The 23,499-nt window shown below is 45.4% G+C and overlaps 1 protein-coding gene across 1 annotated transcript in view; it reads right to left on the reverse strand.

The window, feature by feature from the left end:
• The window catches only part of ZFAT (zinc finger and AT-hook domain containing), a 668,318-nt gene that overhangs the window by 530,713 nt on the left and 114,106 nt on the right, over positions 1-23,499 (reverse strand). Inside the window, exon 14 of the transcript XR_014549936.1 lies at positions 14,316-14,446. The gene's annotated coding sequence lies outside the window, so the exon portion shown is untranslated. The remainder of the gene's footprint in view (positions 1-14,315; positions 14,447-23,499) is intronic.

Below are 23,499 nucleotides of genomic sequence, written 5' to 3' on the forward strand. Positions count from 1 at the left end.
ACTCTTCTGAGTACCTTTTGGGTGGTTCACCCTTTGTAACTCTCTCAGACCTACGTATGAGGTGCTGATCCTCTCTGCTCACTGGTCCAATCTCAGGACTCTTTGGAGAACCAGTTCCAATAGCAAACAGTGGTTCATCCTTCACCTGTGAAGGTCTATCCAATGTGTGAGATTTCCTCTCAATGACTGTGACAACTGAGCTCTCTGAGCTATCACTGTCACTCTCAGTACCACTGTACTCTGTGAAATCATCATCATCATCTGAATCGTCCTCTGTGGGAAATGTGTGCACTATGACTGTCTCCTTTTCAGGAGCACTCTCTAGAAATTTTGTAAGAATCACCTGACCAGATTCAGACAAAATTACTCTGTAGAGACCCTTTTCATATCCCACAAAAATGCCTCTGGCATTCTTTACTCCACCTGGAGCTTCTGTCCTCACATGAGACCCAAAAACCTTGAAATGGGCAACAGAAGGTTTTCTCTGGAACAGTTTCTCAAAAGGAGAACTTCCCAACTCTTTCGAAACCTTTCTCACCCACGCATAACTAAACGACATGAGTGACTCCGCCCAGAACTCATGTGGCAGATGTGAACTAAGCAATTGCGCATTCATCCCCTTTTGCAATTCTCTGTTCACTTTTACACAGACACCCCTGTTCCACGCTTCCGCTGAAACAGCAATCTTGTGTCTGATCCCCTTCTTCTGCAGGAACCTCTGGAAATCCTGTAAAAGAAAAATCTGCTTCTCATCTGTCAAAAGACAATCAATGTTAGCATCATGCATGTCTTTAACCTTGTCACAAAACTCTTGAAACCTTTCCAAGGCTTCCTGTGGTTTCTTTAACACATAAACCCAGACAAAGTTAGAGAAATGATCCACACACACAAGATAAAATCTTGCATTGCCTCTAGATGGTTCTAGAGGACCAATCACATCAGCATACACCCGCTGAAACGCTCTGTCGACCCTGGCCACCTTCTTGGCGCTCGTTTTGGTCACACCTGCAAGAGAAATCATGTTAGACTCAGAATTACATTCCATGTAATCACTTTGGTCAAAGTCCAACAAATATAGTCCACCTTTCTGTCTGGCAGAAAGATATAACTCTCCATCTTTGAAGATCTCGCAGCTCTTATCATCATAGGACAGTCTCAGTCCTTTCTTTGCAATCTGCGAAACACTCAGCAGATTGAACTTCAATTCAGGAACCAAGTAAACATTGTTTATTGTCAAGTTCAGACTCTTAAGATACACAGATCCAACCCCGGTCGCCTCCAGCTTCTGACCGTTGGCTTGTTCCACAGCGAAGCTTTGCTTCTTAAACGTCGAAAAGAGCCCTCTGTGCGGGGACATATGAACCGTCGCTGCAGTGTCGATAATAAACGCGTTCCCAACATCTGGCGTGGTTCCTTTCGCCATCAAAGCCCTTGCAGGTTCCACCATAGGCTTGGTATGACCTTTGCCTGACGCCTCAGGCTTTGCTGAGCGGCCCTTCGCTCCTTTCGGCTGGCATGGCTTCTTGCAGCTCCGCTGAAGATGCCCAGCCTGTCCGCAATTGTAGCATCGGACAACGTTCAAAGCTACAGCATCCTCTCCAGTAGCAACATCAGTGGGGGAATTAGAACTCCGTTCTTCCCTCCCCCTGTCCTTTACTTCCAGTGCAGCATGCTGGCTGTGTTCATCCTGAACCACGGCACTCAGGGGCACTCCCCCCTTCTTGGCATCCATGCTGAACTCAAGTCTCAGCTCTCCACCCTCGAGCTAGTTAAAATCCAAAAGCTCCTTTGAGCTGTTTTTCTGCCTCTCTCTCAGGCAACCTCCAAGCTTACAGTCTTACAGTCAAAACAACTTTCGCTTTCCCGGCTCTGACTGAGCCAGCCCCAGGTGTCAGTAGTTTTCCACTGTCCGACTATCGTTGCTTAGCAACTGTGCATACTTTTCATCCTTATCTCGCCGCAAGAATTTCTGGTATGCAAGCCTTTCTTTCAGAGCTGTTTTTCCAAACGCAGCTCTCGTGAACCAGAGAATAAATCAATCTGCATTCACACTTTTAGCCCGATATTCAGCATACCTTTTTGGGGCTCCGTTGCTTGGAAAACACCCCCTCTTGGGGCCAGCCGTCTGTTCAGCTTCTGGCTGCAATTTCAGACGTTATCTTCTTTCCTTGGTGCAGAGGATGGCACACGATCCATCAACCTCTCACCTCTCATGCTGATTCCCATGGATCAGATAACCAGCAGCGTTTGCTACCATATGTTGAATCAAGCCTTGTCTTCAGAGGAATTTGGCCACTCTCCAGGTGCCCGGCTTGATTCCATGTTGACCCCCCCGTCAACGACTCCCGGCAAGACAAGGCGAGGTCTTTATCGGCCGATCCTTCTTCAAACTTGAAAGAAGAACACAGCCACTCCTCCTCCCTCACTCCCTGCCATCCCCAGGGAGGGGAAAGAGACAGACAGAAATGTATTTACATGCCTTTATTTCTGTCTTTCCTCAGTGCAGAGAACAACATGTCTGCACTCTCTGATACCCAGCTGCAGAGAGAGAATAACTCCACCCATGTACTTCCAGTACAGGGTCATGTGACACTCTGAGCTAACATCCGGTGCTCAGAGCACATAATAGACTGTCCCTGGTTCCCACGGTACAGTCCCATAACATAAACATCCTGTTTGGCTTTCCAGCCATCTGGAGCACTCAGCAGCATTGCTCCTTTTTCGTAACAGATCTTAGGGGCCAGGAAGAGAGTTCACAAAGAGATGGTAAATACTACCCATCCTTCCTCTCGTCTTTACTGCTTGTTTATGACCTCTGGAGTTTCCTCCTTGCATTCCTCCTTGCTCTCTATTTTATTTACTCTGGACTACTATGCATGCTCAAATTAGCTCTTTGTAGTTTTAACTACAAAGTGAGAGCTGGACCATAAAGAAGGCTGATCGCCAAAGAACTGATGCTTTTGAATTATAGTGCTGGAGGAGACTCTTGAGAGTCCCATGGACTGCAAGAAGATCAAACCTCTCCATTCTTAAGGAAATCAGCTCTGAGTGCTCACTGGAAGGACAGATCCTGAAGCTGAGGCTCCAATACTTTGGCCACCTCATGAGAAGAGAAGACTTCCTGGAAAAGACCCTGATGTTGGGAAAGATGGAGGGCACAAGGAGAAGGGGACAACAGAGGATAAGATGGTTGGACAGTGTTCTCAAAGCTACCAGCACGACCAAACTGCGGGAGGCAGTGGAAGACAGGAGTGCCTGGCGTGGTCTGGTCCATGAGGTCACAAAGAGTCGGACACGACTAAATGACTAAACAACAACAAAGTTGCATCTCCTTCTGCATGGCAGCGCCCCCACTAATGGATGGCCGGAAGGTGGTAGTTCAGTTACTATCTCAGCAGGGTTTAGGGGACACCAGAGCCAATAGGGTTCCACCTGGTCCTGCTGATTCTACCCATGCTTGTCGGCCTGACCTAATCTGGCCACCCACTTGACTGCCAGCCTCGCTGCCTCTGGACCACCAACCCTGACACCAAGTCGGAATCACTCTCCGCAGCTGGGCTGTTGGCCAATTCACGTATATCCTCCATATATCTAGCATAAAGGGGAGACATAAATCATGCTGCTATGAGTAATAGCAGCCCACACTGTACTGCTTGTTTGGCAGTGTAATGAACCTCCATTGTGATTCAGTTCTCTTCTTGTTTCATTCGACTCTTCCCCCCTCTCTCCCCACCCTTTAAAGATAGCCTGCAAACAAGAGTGGGTGATTGCATTCACAGTGGGGATTATCAGCCGCCTCCTTCCAAGCCATTAAGCATGGGCCGCAACAAAGAGCGTGTTGTCCTGTTATGATACTGAATCTGGGTAATCCATCAAAGAAGTCAAAACACAGAACTCTGGAAACAAATCACCTAGAACTGATTCGCCAGATGCAAAACCCAGCCACAAAAGACAGAACTCGGAGCTGCAAAAGGCTTCTTCATACAGCTCCAGGGATATCAGAGCTATTTGGTTTTCACCTACCTTGTAGCAACCATCACAACTTTGTAAGGTTAGGCATTGGGTAAGCCTTGTTCGAATCCCCGCAACGGGGTGAGCTCCTGTTGCTCAGTCCCTGCTCCTGCCCACCTAGCAGTTCGAAAGCACGTCAAAGTGCAAGTAGATAAATAGGTACCGCTCCAGCAGGAAGGTAAACGGAGTTTCCGTGCGCTGCTCTGGTTCACCAGAAGCAGCTTAGTCATGCTGGCCACATGACCTGGAAGCTGTCTGTGGACAAAGGCAGGCTCCCTCGGCCTATAGAGCGAAATGAGCGTGCAACCCCAGAGTCGTCCGCAACTGGACCTAACGGTCAGGGGTCCCTTTACCTTTAACCCTTGTTTATGGGATGGGAGGTTGCTGCATTCACCTGCCCCTCCACATTAAGGGTATCCCATTAAAGGGATCTGGGGGTGTGGCTCATGTCTGAAGCCTCGGCGTGGGCTAGGGCTATGCCACAACCCCATCGGGGACCCTGGAGGTGCCCCGATTAGATGTACAGTGGACGCTCAGGTTGCGAACGTGATCCGCGCAGGAAGCACGTTCGCAACCCACAGCGTTCGCAACCCGCAGCACCGCATGTGCACACACGCGAGTTGCTATTCGGCACTTCTGTGCGTGCGTAAAGTGCGATTTAGCGCTTCTGCACATGTGCAAGCGCTGAAACCCAGAAGTAACCAGTTCTGGTACTTCCAGGTTTGGCGTGGTACACAACCCAAAACTGCACCACCCAAAGTGTCTGTAACCCGAGGTATGACTGTATATCATAGGGCTCCCCCTACCAGTGGTTTAGCCATATGACGGGCAGGAGTCAAGATATGGTCCAGTTTCACCCAATGCCTAAGCCAAACCACTCACATCTGTAACCAATAAAGTTGTGGCCTATTTTATCCCATTAACCTAAACATTCATGTCCTTGGGAACTTGCAACGCAAGCTTATTCATGTGCCCAGGGACATCATAGCAGGCTTCTTGCAGAGGAGCAAGAGTCTCAGAAACGTTGGGGTGGAGCAGGAAATCAGTGAATATCAGTTGCTGATAGGGGAAAGTGCTCTTATACCCAAATCTGCATAGCTGTCAACTTACAGATTTGAAAATAAGGGACCAGCAGCCTTGAAAATAAGGGACCAGCAGCCAAAATAAGGGACCTGCAGCCTCACCTGTTCCAGGCACTCCAGTCTTCCTGTCCTCCTGCAGTCTGGTCAAACTCATGCTGGTAGCTTCGAGAACACTGTCCAACCAACTTTGTAACCAGAGGTTCAACTGAATAGAATCTGAATCACATGCACCACAAGGCCTATGCAGCCTCAACTTAAGATGGCTCCCCGGCCTGGCTTTGCACTGCAAAGTTTGCAGCAGCACGTGCAACAAAATGGCGTCCAGCATTCAAAAAACCCCTCAGCTTGCATTAACTAGCCACACACAAGGCATGCAAGCTCCACCCCCCAGTCGTTCTTAGACTCCCTGTTGGGTGAGCAACACAGCCAAGCAACACAGTTGGAGCCTCCCTCCTCTCTGGCTGGCAGGGAGGGAGGGAGAGGAGCTGCTTCCTTTGAAATTTAAGGGACATCCATCAATAAGGGACAGCAGCGGGACATGGCGCTGGAATAAGGGACTGTCCCTTCAAATAAGGGACACTTGACAGCTATGCCAAATCTGTCTTATGGGGTTCCCCCTGAAGCACTGTGAGAATAGGACACTGGATGCGATCGGCCTTTGGTCTAATCCAGCAGGATTTTTATCATTTCCTTAACTTCCCCTCCAAAAGATTCGTTTCCTTCCCAGAATGATTCTGCAATCTGTTTTGCATATAAAATGCCATCTTGCCCTTAAGAGGTATTGTGGCTGCAAGATATTGAGAGATGGGAGTCATTAAACCTTACCCTTTGAGGCAGGTTGAATGCTCTCAAAATGAACATTATTACCATATTTATTTATATTCTGAGAGGACTTCCAGTTTTTATATCTGGATCATATTTCCAAAAAAATAAACTCCCTGTTTAGGAAATGTCTTTGGGGTTCAAAGCTACCGAGAATATCATTGCAGAAAATGAAGTAACAAATTAAGGAAGGTGGATTTGGAATCCCAAATCCGGAATTATACCATCATGCATATTTATTGGCAAGTATCAAACATTGGATGAGATGCGAGTGGCACTGTGGGTTAAACCACAGAGCCTAGGACTTGCCGATCAGAAGGTCGGCAGTTCGAATCCCTGTGACAGGGTGAGCTCCTGTTGCTTGGTCCCTGCTCCTGCCAACCTAGCAGTTCGAAAGCATGTCAAAGTGCAAGTAGATAAATAGGTACCGCTCCGGCGGGAAGGTAAACGGTGTTTCCGTGCGCTGCTCTGTTTCGCCAGAAGTGGCTTAGTCATGCTGGTCACATGACCTGGAAGCTGTACGCCAGCTCCCTCGGCCAATAAAGCTAGATGAGCGCCGCAACCCCAGAGTCATCCACAACTGGACCTAATGGTCAGGGGTCCCTTTTCCTTTACCTTTATCAAACACTGGAGAACTGCTGATGGTCTTAATCTCCCAAGCTGGGCATCCTTAAAGTATATATATACTGTATAACACCTTTGGTTGGGTGGACAGTATTAGGATCAACATATTTGAAAGTTCCAACAGCCCTTGAAACAATTAAATCTGTTAGAAAGATATGGAATATATTAGCTAAAAAAAAATAAATTGGATCCATTTCCACATGCTAAACTTACTCTGTGGGGAAATCCTGCTTTAATAATTGGGGGGGAAGGGGTATTGGGGCTGCAAAACAGTCTCTAAATATATTGCAAAAAATAGTCAAAGCAGACATAATTGGGTGAAACGGGCCGCTGAGCTAACTTGACAGAGGACACATTATTTTCCCGTGTGTGTATGAGAGAGAGAGAGCCTCTGCTGAGAACAAGAAAACCACAGTTGGAGAATGTATTTCCACAAACCTGACTTCTACTCTTCTTTTTTTTTAAAAAAAAAAAAAGGAAAGAATGAGCTAAAGCAATTACCTTCAGGCAAACATTTAAAAACCCATCTTGCTTCTTTATTACAATCCCCAAAATTAATGACTGTGAAAGAGACCTGTTATGCCATGGTAACACTAGATAAATCTCCTGGTCTTCATCTCTCTGATATGTAGACCTCTGATGCAGCCTCTGTTCCTCTTTCTCTCCCTCTCCTTTTATCAGGACAGTAATTCCTGGAAGAAGAATCTGTCCAACCCATCTTCGCATCTTTTCACCAGATAAGAATCTGACCTATTGCTTCTTTCAGAAACTTGCATAGTCTACAAAGACTTTCAGAGACTTATAAGGCTAAAGTTTATTTGGTTCTATGTTTTCAAGAGAATCCATCAAGAGTGCACGTTTTGTGACTTTCAGAGATCTCTGTTTGTTTGGTTTTGCGGAGAGTGCATAATTCATGTATTTCATATTGTTCAATGTTCCGTATAGATTATATAAAGAGTTGATATTGATATTGTATTGTTGTGCTTGGTCATCGTGTTGCCTTGGATACTATCAACCCATCTTCCTGCCAGCCCTCTGTGAGTTTCTCAGCAGGCCAGAACTCTTTTCGGGAATTATAGGGTTAGAACCACCTAAACAGTATAGAAATTTATTCATGTATGTGACCACAGTGGCAAGAATGTTACGTGTCCAAAAATGGAAAGAAGAAGAAGTCCTGATGAAAGAAGAATGGATACAGAAACTTATGGAATATGCAGCGATGGCGAAACTTGCCGGGAAAATAAGAAATCAAGATAACAAAATGGAAATGGTGCATTGCATATTTACAAACAAATTGTAAACAGATAAGGACGTTGGCAGGGTTATTGCAGTAACCTACAGCTTCAAAAGAGCATATATTTAAAGTAGATGAATAAAAGAATAAGTTTAGTTAATTTTAGAATATGCAGGAAATGGAAAAAATAAATAAATTTTGGGAACCGCAGAAAGAGGAGGAAGGAAATCGAGTTTTGAAATGCTAGAATGATTGTAAAACTATTGAAATGTATTTAACTGAAAATCGTAATTATTTATTTTTAAAGAACTCCATGTGGGGGGCTGGAGGTCATCCTCATATTGGCTTTGGCTGGAGGAGTCTGCACTGAGAGATGGGGAGCCATGCCTTACTGTTGCTTTGCCCCCAAGCTTGCTGAAGCCATGAGAGGGGCAATGAGAGACCCTATTGGGCTATAAAGTGGTACCTCAGGTTAAGTACTTAATTCGTTCCAGAGGTCCGTACTTAACCTGAAACTGTTCTTAACCTGAAGCACCACTTTAGCTAATGGGGCCTCCTGCTGCCGCTGCGCCACCGGAGCACGATTTCTGTTCTCATCCTGAAGCAAAGTTCTTAACCCGAGGTACTATTTCTGGGTTAGCGGAGTCTGTAACCTGAAGCATATGTACTCCGAGGTACCACTGTAATGTTCTGCATGCCCTCCATTGCAGACCTCAGGTGTAAATATGTGCCAATAAACAATATCTCTTAAAGACACTAGCCTCTGCATCCCTCCATCTTCCCAACAGAAACATGAACCTGGGGAAAGCGCCCGAAACCCAAGAGTCTCACTCAGCTGCTCAGCAGAGTTTGGGGTGGCATGAAAGATCGTGAGAAAGCTTACGTCCTCCACCTGTGGCTTATTCCAGTTTGCAGTTAGAGTAATAACTTTTGGTAAGAGGCAACCTGGGTCCTGCAAAGAGGATGGTTATTAATATGAAATTGTCAACAAGCTAGTACCCCCCCCCCCATTAGTCTGCTCAGTTCTTCCTATTGATTATGTAATAGCAGATCAAAAATTCATGGAATCGTAGAATTGGAAGGGATCCCAAGGGTCCTCTATTCCAACCCCCTGCAATGCAGAAATCTCAGCTAAAGCATCCATGGCAGATGGCCACCCAACCTCTGATTTATTTCAAAAAATCCTTTGTACTGATTGAAATGGTTAGTTTTCATGATATATTCATTTTGGGGGGAAATGGAATCAGTTCAATACATTCTATCATCTGTCTGTCTATCTATATCAATCTATCATCTATCTATCTATCATCTATCTATCTATCTATCTATCTATCTATCTGTCAGCTATCTATCTATCTATCTGTCTGTCTGTCATGGTCTGGTTCATGGGCAATCGAAGTCCCAGCAGGGGACGTCAGGACCGGGGGCAAGATGGTGGGGTAGGAGCAGGAATGGGGGTCCAGAAGCCATTAGTTAGGAAGCCAAGAGTCCGAGCGTCAGAAAGCCGGGAGTCAAGAAGCCACGGGCCTGAGGGTCAGGAAGCAAGGAGTCACAAAGTCAGGGGTCAGAGGCTCAAGAAGCCAAGGTTCAAGGATCAGGAAGCAAGAAGCCAAACACAGCAAGGCAGGAAGCGTGTTGCTGTGGCAAAGATCCCTTCCCAGCTCTTGCCACCAGGTGTTGTGAGTTACTAATCGGCCTCACCTGTGGGGCCGCGCCTTGCCTCTTCCGAACAAACTTAGGAAGGCCTCAGTCCTGCAAATTCCTATTGGTCACAGGGCCTGGCTCCTGCATGCACACCTGACTCACTCTATCTATCTACCTATCTATCTATCTATCTATCTATCTATCTATCTATCTATCATCTATCTATCATCTATCATCTATCTATCATCTATCTATCTATCTATCATCTATCTATCTTTCTATCATCTATCTATCTATCTATCTATCATCTATCTATCTATCATCTATCTATCATCTATCTATCATCTATCTATCTATCATCTATCTATCTATCTATCATCTATCTATCTATCTATCTATCTATCTATCTATCTATATCTATCTATCTATCTATCATCTATCTATCTATCATCTATCTATCTATCTATCATCTATCTATCTATCTATCTATCTATCTATCATCTATCTATCTATCTATCTATCTATCTATCTATCTATATCTATCTATCTATCTATCATCTATCTATCATCTATCTATCTATCATCTATCTATCTATCTATCATCTATCTATCTATCTATCTATCTATCTATCTATCTATATCTATCTATCTATCTATCATCTATCTATCTATCATCTATCTATCATCTATCTATCATCTATCTATCTATCTATCTATCTATCTATCTATCTATCTATCATCTATCATCTATCATCTATCTATCTATCTATCTATCTATCTATCTATCTATCTATCATCTATCATCTATCATCTATCTATCTATCTATCTATCTATCTATCTATCTATCTAATCTATCATCTATCTGTCTTTCTATCTATGTATCTGTCTATTATCTATCTAAATGTTACTAGGAAAATGTTTGCAGAGGCAGCCCAATTCTTCTGGGAGGTGGATGGCATGGATTTGTCCCTGAGAGCCAGTGTGGTGTAGTGGTTAAGAGCGATAGACACGTAATCTGGGGAACCGAGTTCGCTTCCCCACTCCTCCACATGCAGCTGCTGGGTGACCTTGGGCCAGTCACACTTCTCTGAAGTCTCTCAGCCCCACTCACCTCACAGAGTGTTTGTTGTGGGGGAGGAAGGGAAAGGAGATTGTTAGCCGCTTTGAGACTCCTGAAGGGGAGTGATAAAGCGGGATATCAAATCCAAACTCTTCTAAACTGTCCTTTAATCTGTCCCTGTGTAGTCAAAGTGAGGAACATGATCTGGAGCATATGGACTGGTCCCCTCTAGCAAATCCTATCCCTGTGATTTAGGATGTAAGTTACAATCAATCAATCAATGAGGCGTCATAACTAAATTTGGCCAACACAGGTGTGACTCCAGGCTGAAAAATAATCCGCCGCCTCGTTTTAATTGCTGCTAATTAAAGGAAGAACGCTAATGTGCGGAAACCTAATTTGCCATATGTCCTGGCAATAACTGAAGGGCAGGGAAAAGGGTAAGTGTGCGTTAGATCATAGAAATGAGGCTCCTTAGCCCTAATAAAACACATTAGTGTCATAGGAATCCCTTGGTATATTTACTATCATGTTGACTGCCGTCCTCGAGGCATCTGCTGGGATTCAGTTATGAGGGGTGTCACCAATCTGTTAAAATTGTTGTTTCAAGCTGCGTCTGGGTTCCAGTGTTGTAGCATATCCAAGTTTTTGCAAGGTTGATCTGGATGGAAATATTATTTTGGGGGAAGTTTTTGGAAGCAAAATAATGGGACATTTCACGTCCAGTGAAATGAGAGAGCCAGTGTGGTGTAGTGGTTAAGAGCGGTAGTCACGAAATCTGGGGAACCGGGTTCACGTCTCCGCTCCTCCACATGCAGCTGCTGGGTGACCTTGGGCCAGTCACACTTCTCTGAAGTCTCTCAGCCCCACTCACCCCACAGAGTGTTTGTTGTGGGGGAGGAAGGGAAAGGAGAATGTTAGCCGCTTTGAGACTCCTGAAGGGGAGTGAAAGGCGGGATATCAAATCCAAACTCTACTTCTTCTTCTTCATTTCAAAGGAACAAAGCAAAACGTATGTGCATGCACACACAAATCTCTGATTTTTTTAAAATATAATTTTTATTTATTTTCCATTTAATATTATACATTCACACCATCTTTATCCACTATACCGCCTTGGCTCTTAGAGCCTATCGACTTCCTTCCCTCCCGCCTCATGGCTTTCGAAATAAACCTTTATATCATTGCAATTTACACATTTTCCAATTCTAATTACACTCATTACAGAATATCTCAAAAATTTAAATAAATATAGAAAGATAGAAAACTTCTCATTAAAAGTCTTCACATAACCCTGCTAGTGATGTTAATTGCTTACAATGATATTGAAGATATCGTATGAATTTACCCCAGTCTTTTTGGAATACTTGATTTTGCTGGTTTCGGATTTTTCCCATCAGCTTCGCCAGTTCTGCAAAGTCCATCATCTTCATCTGCCACTCTTCTTTTGTTGGTACTTCTTGTTGTTTCCATTTTGGGGCTAAAAGAATTCTTGCCGTGGTTGTTGCATGCATAAACAGTATTTTATCTTCCCTAGGTATCTCTTCACTCACTATACTCAGTAGAAAGGCTTCTGGTTTTTTTTTAACAAAAGTATTTTTAAACACTTTCTTTAAGTCATTATGTTATGCACTGAGCTGAATCCTAGAACAATAGGATCCAGAATGCAGCAGTCTGATTGGTCCGCAGGAGCCACCCAATCCAGCTCCAGGTGGAAGTGAATCAGCAACCTGATTGGCCTTCAGGAGCAGCCTGGAATTAGCCAATCACGAGGAGCCCATTGTGTAAATAATGCATATATAGCTAGACGTTTTGGGGAAAGTTTCATTCATTGCTACTATCAGCTGAATAAAGAGCATGAAATTCACACTTGACTCTGAGTATATTTCACATTATATACCATTTCCAGAAAGCCTTTACCTCTTTACAAGTCCACCACACATCTCCAATTATTTTTAAGGCGTTCATTCACTTTAATAATAATAATAATAATAATAATAATAATAATAATAATTTATTATTTATACCCCGCCCATCTGGCTGGGCCTCCCCAGCCACTCTGGGCGGCTTCCATAGAAACCAAAAATACAGTAAAATATCACACGTTAAAAACTTCCCTGAACAGGGCTGCCTTAAGATGTCTTCTGAATGTCAGGTAGTTGTTTATCGCTTTGACATCTGCTGGAAGGGCGTTCCACAGGGCGGGCGCCACTACCGAGAAGGCCCTCTGCCTGCTTCCCTGTAGCTTTGCTTCTCGCAATGAGGGAACCGCCAGAAGGCCCTCGGCGCTGGACCTCAGCGTCTGGGCAGAATGATGGGGGTGGAGATGCTCCTTCAGGTATACTGAACCGAGGCCGTTTAGGGCTTTAAAGGTCAGCACCAACACTTTGAATTGTGCTCGGAAACGTACTGGGAGCCAATGTAGGTCTTTCAAGACCGGTGTTATATGGTCTCGGCAGCCGCCCCCAGTCACCAGTCTAGCTGCCGCATTCTGGATTAGTTGTAGTTTCCGAGTCACCTTCAAAGGTAGCCCCACGTAGAGTGCATTGCAGTAGTCCAAGCGGGAGATAACCAGAGCATGCACCACTCTGGCAAGACAGTCCGCAGGCAGATAGGGTCTCAGCCTGTGTACCAGATGAAGCTGGTAAACAGCTGCCCTGGACACAGATTTGACCTGTGCCTTTATGCTTTAAAGCATATAAGGAATTTTATATCAGTCCATTATAATTGATACTATTGATTCGTACTCTTCCTGCCTCTCCCTCCCTCCCTCCCTCTCCCACCGCCATCCCGCAGCCCCAGCTGAGTTGTGTTGACTTCTAGCCCAATTCCGAAATGAAGAGCTAAATTAGCATATTGTCGGATGCTCTGCCGAAATGAATTCTGCAAGGAGATTCTTAAGCTGCTTCTGTAAGTGGCTTTGCTGTTGATTCATAAAATCATAAAAATCGTCTTCCTGTAGAAACGCCTGCAAGTCACATTCTCTGCCACAATGGCATCAGCAAGAACAATAGGCATGAATGTATACAGACCATCAATGGAACAATCCCTAGCAAAATGCAGAAAAACAGGCCCTGCAGGTATCCCTATTTTCCAGGGACCGCCCCAGACTTAGAGAAGCCATCCCAGTTTCTGATTTGTTGCTGGAGTGCCCCACTTTTCCTTAGGACGTCCCTATTTTCATCAGAGAAATGTTGGAAGGTATGTTAGGATGCCCTCGTTTTCACAAGAGAAATGTTGAAGGGACTGGAGTTATGCAACTGCCAAGCTAAAGAGAAAAGTAACTATGCAACCTTTAGAAGACATCTGAAGGTAGACCTGTATAGGGAAGTTTTTCAATGTTTAATGTTTTATTATGTTTTTATATATGTTGGAAACCTCCCAGAATGTACCTCAGGTTACAGACTCCACTAACCCAGAAATAGTACCCTGGGTTAATAACTTTGCTTCAGGATGAGAACAGAAATCGCGCGGTGGCGGCGCAGCAGCAGCGGGAGGCCCCATTAGCTAAAGTGGCACTTCAGGTTAAGAACAGTTTCAGGTTAAAAATGGACCTCCAGAATGAGTTAAGTTCGTAACCAGAGGTACCACTGTATAAAAAATTAGTAGTAGTAGTAATAGAAGCAGCAGCAGTAGTATTGAATAGGACATCTCTATTTACATCGGAGAAATGTTGGAGGCTAAGGAACAATGTTCACTGAAAGATGTTATTAGATTCAGCTGTGACCAATCACAGCAGCATCACTGGATTCCCCAAAAAACCCCAAACAAACCATGGAAGAGAAATTCTGATCTTCAGTAAGATCTCTACTCTGAAGTTACATGGCTCATGCAAACTGGTAAAAGGACCCCTGGACGGTTAAGTCCAGTCAAAGGTGACTATATGGTTGCGGCGCTCATCTCGCTTTCAGGCTGAGGGAGCCGGCGTTTGTCCACAGACAGCTTTCCGGGTCATGTGGCCAGCAGGACTAAACCGCTTCTGGCACAACAGAACACTGTGAAAGAAACCAGAGCGCATGGAAATGCCATTTACCTTCCCGCCACAGTGCTACCTATTTATCTACTTGCACTGGTGTGCTTTCAAACTGCTAGGTGGGCAGAAGCTGGGACACAACAACAGGAGCTCACCCCACCGCGGGGATTCAAACTGCCGATCTTCTGATCGGCAAGCCCAAGAGGCTCAGTGGTTTAGACCACAGCACCACCCGCATCCCTTGCAAACTGGTATAACTGAGCAAGCAGGCATCAGTATACCAGCTCGAAGGTCCACCCTCCCCTGCCCCAACAGGTACAAATCTTCCCAAACAGTATTCCCCCCCCCCCCCCCAGATCCCTGAAGGAAGAGCAAATGGATTTATGCTAGATTGTGCCTTTTGGCAGTTAATGATTCAACGCCTGAATAAATAATCTTGGAATATATCTCTCAGTTCAAGATGGATGAGTTGCCACACTGGTATTAAAGATATTTAAGAATTACCATCTGTGATATAAATCATCCAGCTGTTCCCCAGGATGTCGCCGTGTAGAACAAAAACGAGGGTGTGGGAAAAGTGAAAGGAGATGGATGTCACCTTCGGACGCTTTTGACCTTAATGTATTTGATAAGCATCACCTACCTGCCTCAGTCTCCCTATGCAAAAGGCAAATTGTTTTATGGGTCACACAAATGGCACGTAATGAAAGATTAGATACTGTAAACATTTAAATGGCTCTTGTCTTCTCAGTGTCTCCAGAATCAATATATAAATGTCGACGGTTAGCATTTGAAGCTAGATCGCCCTTTGTAATGAAAAGTCCTTTTTCATTCTAATTTTGCTGCAGGTTTTATGGAAGGCAATTTTGGTTTCTCTACTCTGAGTAAAACTCCACCCCTTACATAGAACTGGAAAAAAACCCAATTCTCCTAAGACAACTTTGCTTGAAGAATTAAATAAATAAATGTGTTTTCTTTTATCCTAATTTGATTTTCGCAAGAACTATTTACGGTATATTGTTGAATTCAATATGATAAGATGGTGGATAGAAAGGGTAGCACAGTATAAACTGTATCTTGAATTTGTAAATGGATACGATTGCATTAAAAATTATAAGAAATAAGGCTGAGATGTATGTATTTTTTAAAAGTCTAATTTCAAAAACAAACAATGGGTTGGATCCAATGCTGGTGCTACTCAAAGAAGACCTATTGAAATTAACTATCATAATTAACTTAGATCCATTAATTTCAGGTGGTCTCCTCTGAGTAAAATCCTGCCTCTACCCCCAAAAAATGAATTCTGGAGTTTTTCTTCCAGGTTTTGAATGAGTGCAGAATATTCTCCCAGATTGAACCATAGTCTTCCTTTATAGGTAGCAAAAAGGTTTAGGAACATTAAGGTTCACTCGGGCTCTTTCGTGCATTTGCAGGAGCCTAAACCACAGAGCCTAGGACTTGCCGATCAGAAGGTTGGCGGTTTGAATCCCCGTGACAAGGTGCGCTCCCATTGCTTGGTCCCAGCTCCTGCCAACCTAGCAGTTCGAAAGCACATCAAAGTGCAAGTAGATAAATAGGTACCGCTCCGGCAGGAAGGTAAACGGCGTTTTCATGCGCTGCTCTGGTTTCGCCAGAAGCAGCTTAGTCATGCTGGCCACATGACCCGGAAGCTGTACACCGGCTCCCTCGGCCAGTAAAGCAAGATGAGCACCACAACCTCAGAGTCGTCCACGACTGGACCTAACAGTCAGGGGTCCCTTTACCTTTACTTTTACCCAGTGGGCACATCCCAGCAAAAGTTGTTGTTGTTGTTTAGTCGTTTAGTCGTGTCTGACTCTTCGTGACCCCATGGAACAGAGCACGCCAGGCACTCCTGTCTTCCACTGCCTCCTGCAGCTTGGTCAAACTTATGTTTGTAGCTCCGAGAACACTGTCCAACCATCCCATCCTCTGTCGTCTCCTTCTCCTTGTGCCCTCAATCTTTCCCAACATCAGGGTCTTTTCCAGAGAGTTTTCTCTTCTCATGAGGGGGCCAAAGTAGTGGAGCCTCAGCTTTAGGATCTGTCCTTTCAGTGAGCACTCAGGACTGATTTCCTTCAGAATGGATAGGATTGATCTTCTTGCAGTCCATGGGCTTGAGTCTCCTCCAGCACCATAATTCAAAAGCATCAATTCTTTGGCGATCAGCCTTCTTTATGATCCAGCTCTCGCTTCCATACATCGCTACTGGGAAAACCATAGCAAAAGTTACTCCCAACTAAAAATGCATGCTTGTTTTAAGGCACATCCACAATAGGAGTTTTAGGTAGCAATTAATGCAATTTATGGGCAAGTCATTTCATTTTTCCAAGTTCCCCACTTTTTGTGCCGTGCTTTTGCTTGCAAGATTGCTCAAGTCATGGCATAGGCAGCCTGGGAGCCTTATGAAATAATTTGAAGCAGCTTTGAAAGGACAATGCAACAGTATCACTTAGATCTGCCTAGATTTGTAAGATGAAATAAACTGGGTCATTAGATTATGTGGCACAGCTAATGAGACGTTTTGGTTTAATTACTTGAGAAAAAGCCTCTAATCATCTGAGATGGGTTTTTCTTTTCTTTTTCTTCTTTCGGGAAAAATATTGTCTGGGAGCAATATTTGGATTTGGGGGACAGATGGATTCCAAAATTCAGTGTCCAAATACCACCAGAGCCCCTGTTTTCACCCCATCCTAAGGAACATCACTGGGGGACAGAAACCCTACTATTTCTTCTAAGGTTTCAGCTTGGTCCCAAACCACTTCTCTTTCCTCCTCTCTTGGCTAAGCCTCCTTTAATGAGATCAGGTGGTGTTTTTTTTTTTTTTTGCTGCTTCATCTGCTCTCTCCAGGAGTGTCGTGTAATTAACCATATGAGCGAGGTAGGGTGCCACAAGAAAGCGTTGAGCAACACGGCTTTGATGCTATGACTTGTGCTAAAATGATTGTCTGGTTTGGAAAGTAAAATCAGATTGCTTTTTTAGGCCGGCATCTAAAGCTTAAATGAAATCTGTAGATTTAATGGGTGTGGAGGGGGGGAGAATCTTTGCAGATGTGCATCAGCCTCAGTGTAGGTGTGAAACTAATTCAGAAATTGATTGCAATGCGGGGGGGAGGGGAGCAGATGCTGAGATTTTGAGAAGTGCACTTCCTATCACTTACTAAAGCTTCCCAAATACCCACATCTTATTATGCATCATTGTATATGCTCCAATTGCATCTTACTCGGGAAAGCTATAGTTAAAGCTATGGTTTTCCCAGTAGTGATGTATGGAAGTGAGAGCTGGACCATAAAGAAGGCTGGTCGCTGAAGAATTGATGCTTTCGAATTATGGTGCTGGAGGAGACTCTTGAGAGTCCCATGGAATGCAAGAAGATCAAACCTATCCATTCTTAAGGAAATCAGCCCTGAGTGCTCACTGGAAGGACAGATCCTGAAGCTGAGGCTCCAATACTTTGGCCACCTCATGAGAAGAGAAGACTCCCTGGAAAAGACCCTGATGTTGGGAAAGATGGAGGGCACAAGGAGAAGGGGACGACAGAGGACGAGATAGATGGATAGTGTTCTCGAAGCTACCAGCATGAGTTTGACCAAACTGTGGGAGGCAGTGGAAGACAGGAGTACCTGGCATGCTCTGGTCCATGGGGTCACAAAGAGTCGGACATGACTAAACAACAACAAAAGGGACAGCTCTGGTTTTCTAGCTATCCGTCCTTGTAAATCAGTTCTGTTGCATGCTCGTAGGAACATAAGATCCCTGCATCAGGCCAGAGGCCAATCTTATCTAGCATCCTGTTGTCACATTGGCCAACTAGATGCCTGTGGGAAGCCAGCAAGATAGACCTGGGTGCAACAACGTTGTCCCAGCCAGGGGCGGTGCTACCTGCCCCAGCACCTGGAGCGGCAGGGGGCGGGGCTAGCCGCCCACCGGCGAACGTCCCTAGCCACCCGCCACCCACATGGAGAGCGTGAGGGAGTGCTAGCCTCCAGCGCAGCAAGCATTGGGGAGCGTCGCTAGCCACCCACAGTAGCATCGTCCCTAGCGGCCCTCCGCCCTCACAGCAAGCGTCCGGGGTGCCACCCGCACAGCGAGCGTGGGAGGGGGGCGGTGTGGCGATGTCACCCAGCCTCATGGCTGACACCCGGTGCGGAGCGCACCCCCCGCACCCGTCTTCCTCCGCCAGTTGTCCCAACTGTACTGAGTTTAAGGGCGCTTACTCCATTAAACTCCATTAAATTCCACATGAGGGGCAGTGCCAGCAATTAGATCTCGCCTCCTCCAAATGCCCTTTGAAAAAAGAAGCGTCTCGACAAAGGACTTGTCCACACTTCCTCACTTTCCAGGCACAGAGTGCGCTTTAATGCGCCATGTCTGAACACTCAGGTTTTTGGGGTTTTTTCGCTCTGGAACTTTCCCCATCAAAGCTGAATTGGAGCAAACAGCAATCCACAGAGAACCCGAATTTCTGCTTCTTGCATGTCAGTGTTAAAGGGCAGGTTTCCATGGGGAAAGCACCAGGGCAAAAAACAGAGCCCTCGAACACAGAGCTTTAAAGAAAGTGGAAGGCAAAACGTAAGTGTGGATAAGGCCTAAGATAAGCTTCACTCCTCCCCCAAAGCCTGGGCAAAGAGTTGCATCATCACCAGGTGCCAAAATGATATCAATGTCACCAGAAGATGCACCTCATAGGAGAGGTCATCCCTGTTGTGAGCATAGCAGCAGGGATCATTCAGTTAGTAATGTAAGAGTCAATTCTGTTTACAATTAGCCAACCTGGGGGGGGGGGGAGGTGAGGCATTGCTGAGCAACCCCTTGTGATGGAAAAGTTTGTTTTTGCTGGGCAGGTTGGGTCAACGAGTGCTTTCTTTTTCTTTTCCCCTGCCAGCAAACGGTTAACAAAAGGCAGCTTATGATTGGCTGGGGTTCCAGGAGGGGGAGTTGAAAAGGAGAGGATTTTGAGAGACAGTTGGTAGGTTGGGAGATACAGAGTGAGAAGAGAGAGAGTTGGTTCTGGGTAGAGACACCCACTCTGAGGAATATATCAAAAGCTACAGAAAAGAGTCTTTGAGCTTGGTGTGAAGGACAGTGTGTGGTGTCCTGTAAGAGTAATTAGGCCAAGAATTAACTGGGAGGCTGAGTCAGGAGAAGTAGAAGCTGTGAGGATACAGTCTACTTAGGTTTCATTCCAGTCAGGAGGGGAGAGATTCTTCTACAAAAAGAGAAGACTCCCAAACCAGTTAAGAGGGGAGACCCCGTGGGTCTGTTATTTGGAGTACCACAGGAGTAGGGTTGTCTAAGGGGTGTGCAATTGACAGGAAGTACCACCTTGTGGAAGAACCAAAATATTAAGCGGCAACAGCTGTGCAACAACTGAGAAGGAACTGAAGTGAAATAGCATTCTGATCTGAAGTATCCTATGTTTTACCCACTTGTGTCATAAAATTTCTTTGTTTAATAAAATCTTTGTTGTTTATTTGATCAAATCCTGCCTGAGACTCCTAATTATTTAGTTTTTCCTCACACAAGTCCCCCCACAAGATAATCTGGGGTGGTTTGTAGGAATTCGTGAAACTGGTGTTCGGTGAGGTGGGTGCACTATATTTAAGTGAGGGCAGGCCCAACGGCGCCAGGAGAAAAAGTGCCATCGCACCCCTCAGATTGGCAAGATCCTTGCTGAGGTAACTCAAGTTCTGCCTGGCTGTGTTGTTCTGAAGGAGTCCCCTCCCTGTGTAGTTGTATGCCACCGTTTTCTCAACAAGGCTTGACCGTAGAATACAAAACATATCTTGTGTCTTTCTCCTCAAGTTGTATATGTTGTGGAGCTTACTGCCATGATATACTCCCCTTAAAAGCTTCTTCCTTACACACTTAAATCATCTGCATAGTATTAGTGTCATGAAATGGTGTGTTGCAGTTTCAAATATCATCAATTAAATCCTTGGCTAATTAGGCTCAGTTGAGAAAATTGCAGCACAATCAAGCCCAAAAGTTTTTTGGGTTGTTGTTTTTTTGGAATTCAGGGACCTGAATATTCATCTGAGGAGGGTTGGTTGACTCCATCCTCTCAACAAGTGATTGTTCCTTATTGTTTCAAGTGGCCTTTTTGATTAGTGTTCCATGTTCAGCCATGGGGCTAAACAGTTGCACTCATTTGCTGATGATTGTGATGCGAAATACGCTCTCAGAAGGGAGATGCAAAAATGAGCTGATTGTGATTTAATTAGGACTCGAGAATCTCCATGAGCATTCAGGGGATCTGGAGGAAACAAAACAGTTTCCAGCAGTTTTTAGTTTTCTCAGGGTAAAGTAGGATTCAGGCAGGAGGAGCCGCACATGGAAACAGATTTTTATTAGTGGATCCTTCTTGCCACATGAACAAAAGGCTAGTGGGAGCAGGGATGGTAGAGGCCCTGCATCGGCCCTCCAGATGTTTTGGGACTACAACTCCCATCATCCCTAGCTAACAAGACCAGTGGTCAGGGATGGTGGGAATTGTAGTCCCAAAACATCTGGAGGGCCGAGTTTGCCTATACCTGCCTTGCATCCAGGGGTGGGTCTGCGTACTATGGTGCCCTGTGGGAGCCCAAAATTTGGCGCCCCCTTCCCCCAGTGAGGTGCTGGGCTTTGGGAAGGAGGCATGAGATTCTGGCAGGGTTCTAGAGCCCTCCCACCTTCTTCCCAAAGTTGGGAAAGCACTAACTAAGCTTTGAGAAGGAGTCGGGAGGACTCTAGGACCCTGTCAAAACCTCCGTCCTCCTTCCCAAAGCCCAACGCCTCATTTGCCAGGCTTTAAGATGACGCCTCCTCAGCTCAGCGCCTAGTGTGTGTGCACAACTCGCACAGCCCTAAATCCAGCCCTGAAATTTATCTTGTGTTGAAATTGCACTCTCGTTGCAATGCCAAACTGATGACCGATGTTACAAACTCAGCAGAGCTGGCTCAACCATTGGGCAAACTGAGGAGGCTGCCTCAGGCGGCAGAACCATGCCAGTATCAGCTGAAAAACTGCAAGATCTTGCAGAGTGTGCAAGATCTTGCATGATTTCTCTGACATCTTGCCCAAGACGGGCAAAATCTCACCCCAAATTGGTGCCAATGCTGGTGGCAGAGTTGGCAGTGTTGGGTAAAGTGGTGCTTTAATGGCGGCAGCAGCAGGGCAAAGGTGACTTTGCGTTTCACCTCAAACAACAAAACATGACACACTGCCCTTGTTTGCAGGTGAGGGGAGTCAAGGCTGGTGAACATGCATGGATGGATCATGGATCTAATGTTGCTTTATCCATCACTTGGTGCTTGATTAATCAGGCCTGGTGTAGGCATACCGCAGAACGGGAGTTGCAGAATGGATTGCGCCGTTTCAGACTGCAGGTGGGGAAGGGAATTACACTGGCGGTCACTATTCCCCTGGGGAAAATTTTGCGGCAATATATCACCATGCAGCATCTCTTGAGGTGGTTTTTGTTGGGAAAGCTGGGGACCACTAGGAACCTTTGGAAGAAACTCTAGCTGTGGTGAGTTTCCCCTTCCACAATTTGCCCCCCATCCCTGAAATAAATTGCATGTGTAACAAAAGTCATTTATTTCTTAACACGTGCTCAGATCACTTCCACTGAAATCTGTGAACTGCAACCCTATACCCACTTACTTGGAAAGAAGTCCCATTGAATTCAGTGGGTATTTCTTCTGAGTAGACACGTGTAGGATGGGGCTGGTTATCATTAAAATGTTTCGATTTGTTCTCTTTGGGCTTCCCTGACTACCCTTTACGCCTCCACAGGAATGCCCGTTTCCCTCTTACGAGAACATTTGGAGGGCATAAATAGATGGATTAAACCGAAAATGTGGCTTGAGAGATATTAAAAATGCAGCACTTTCTGCGAGATCTGAGTGCAGCCCAGTCTGGGAATTGTTTGGCAGTTTGTCACCTGGACTCGTCCGGATAAAAGAGCCTCTCCAGTGCAATTGCATTCCCATGTTTTGACGTGAATTGGGCTGCGCTCAACTCCTTCACATTCAATTCTGCAGAGCTTGCGTCCATCCAGCACATTGTCTTGGTGCATGAATAATGCATTGCAGCCCCTTCGTTTGCCATTATCATCATTGCGGCTTTAATTAAGTAAAACAGCCTTGCCCGGTTATGGCAGCCGTGCAAGGCAATGCTCAGTTTATTAGCTGGCATAGCATAACACAGAGACTGGCGCTAATGGATTGGAAGGGCGCAAGCACGCCTCGGTTTGAACAGTGGGAGTCCAGAGTAGCGGCAACAGCTTCGTACAGTTGAGTGGTCTTTAGGAGAAGTGGCACTATAGAGAAACGCAATCTGATTGGGGAAAGCCTTTTAGGGTTTTACAATTTGGAGCGACGTGAATAACAAGATGGGTTTTTCTCAGGTGGCATGGTGGCTGGCTGAGCAGGAGGACTGATGGAGAAGGAGAATAGGGAGAAATCAAGGAGTATGAAATGTATCTGTCTTTTCAATGAAAGGAGCCTTGCTTGTCTCCAGCAACTGGTATTCAGAACTACAAGCGCAATCTGCAACAAAATGTTCCCGCGCAGACTGCTTCCTGTTCAGAGTTCCATTCCATTCCATTCCCTCGAAATTTTAGTCAGCATTCTATGCCAACTGAACATGCCCAGGCTTCATTGGCCTATTTGTAGGGTCTCCCTCCCTCCTTCCCAATGAAATCCTCAGGGTTACCCCTGTTAGAATTCCTGTTCCATGACTGCAGTCATGCGATTGTTGTCTATCACTTGACGGTGTATGTTTTAACTCCACTGAGTGGGAAGTGACGGAGACAGGATGTTTGTGTTACTGTGTTCCGTGAAGTGGGACTATTGTCCTTTGTTCTTTTTTCTCTTTGCTGTCTGATGCTAGAGAGAGAGGGAGCCATGTTGCAGTGCTTTGCGTGTGTGTTTATATGTAAATAAAGTAGATTAGCCAAAATGCTGAGTTGCTGAGGTCTGTTACGCAAGCTGCACAAACTCTGCTGATCCCTAAGTGTGCCGGTGTCTGTTGGCATTGGTCGCTG

Source organism: Podarcis filfolensis, assembly GCF_964270895.1.
Source record: "Podarcis filfolensis genome assembly, chromosome: 7".
In the NCBI taxonomy this organism is placed as follows: domain Eukaryota; kingdom Metazoa; phylum Chordata; class Lepidosauria; order Squamata; family Lacertidae; genus Podarcis; species Podarcis filfolensis.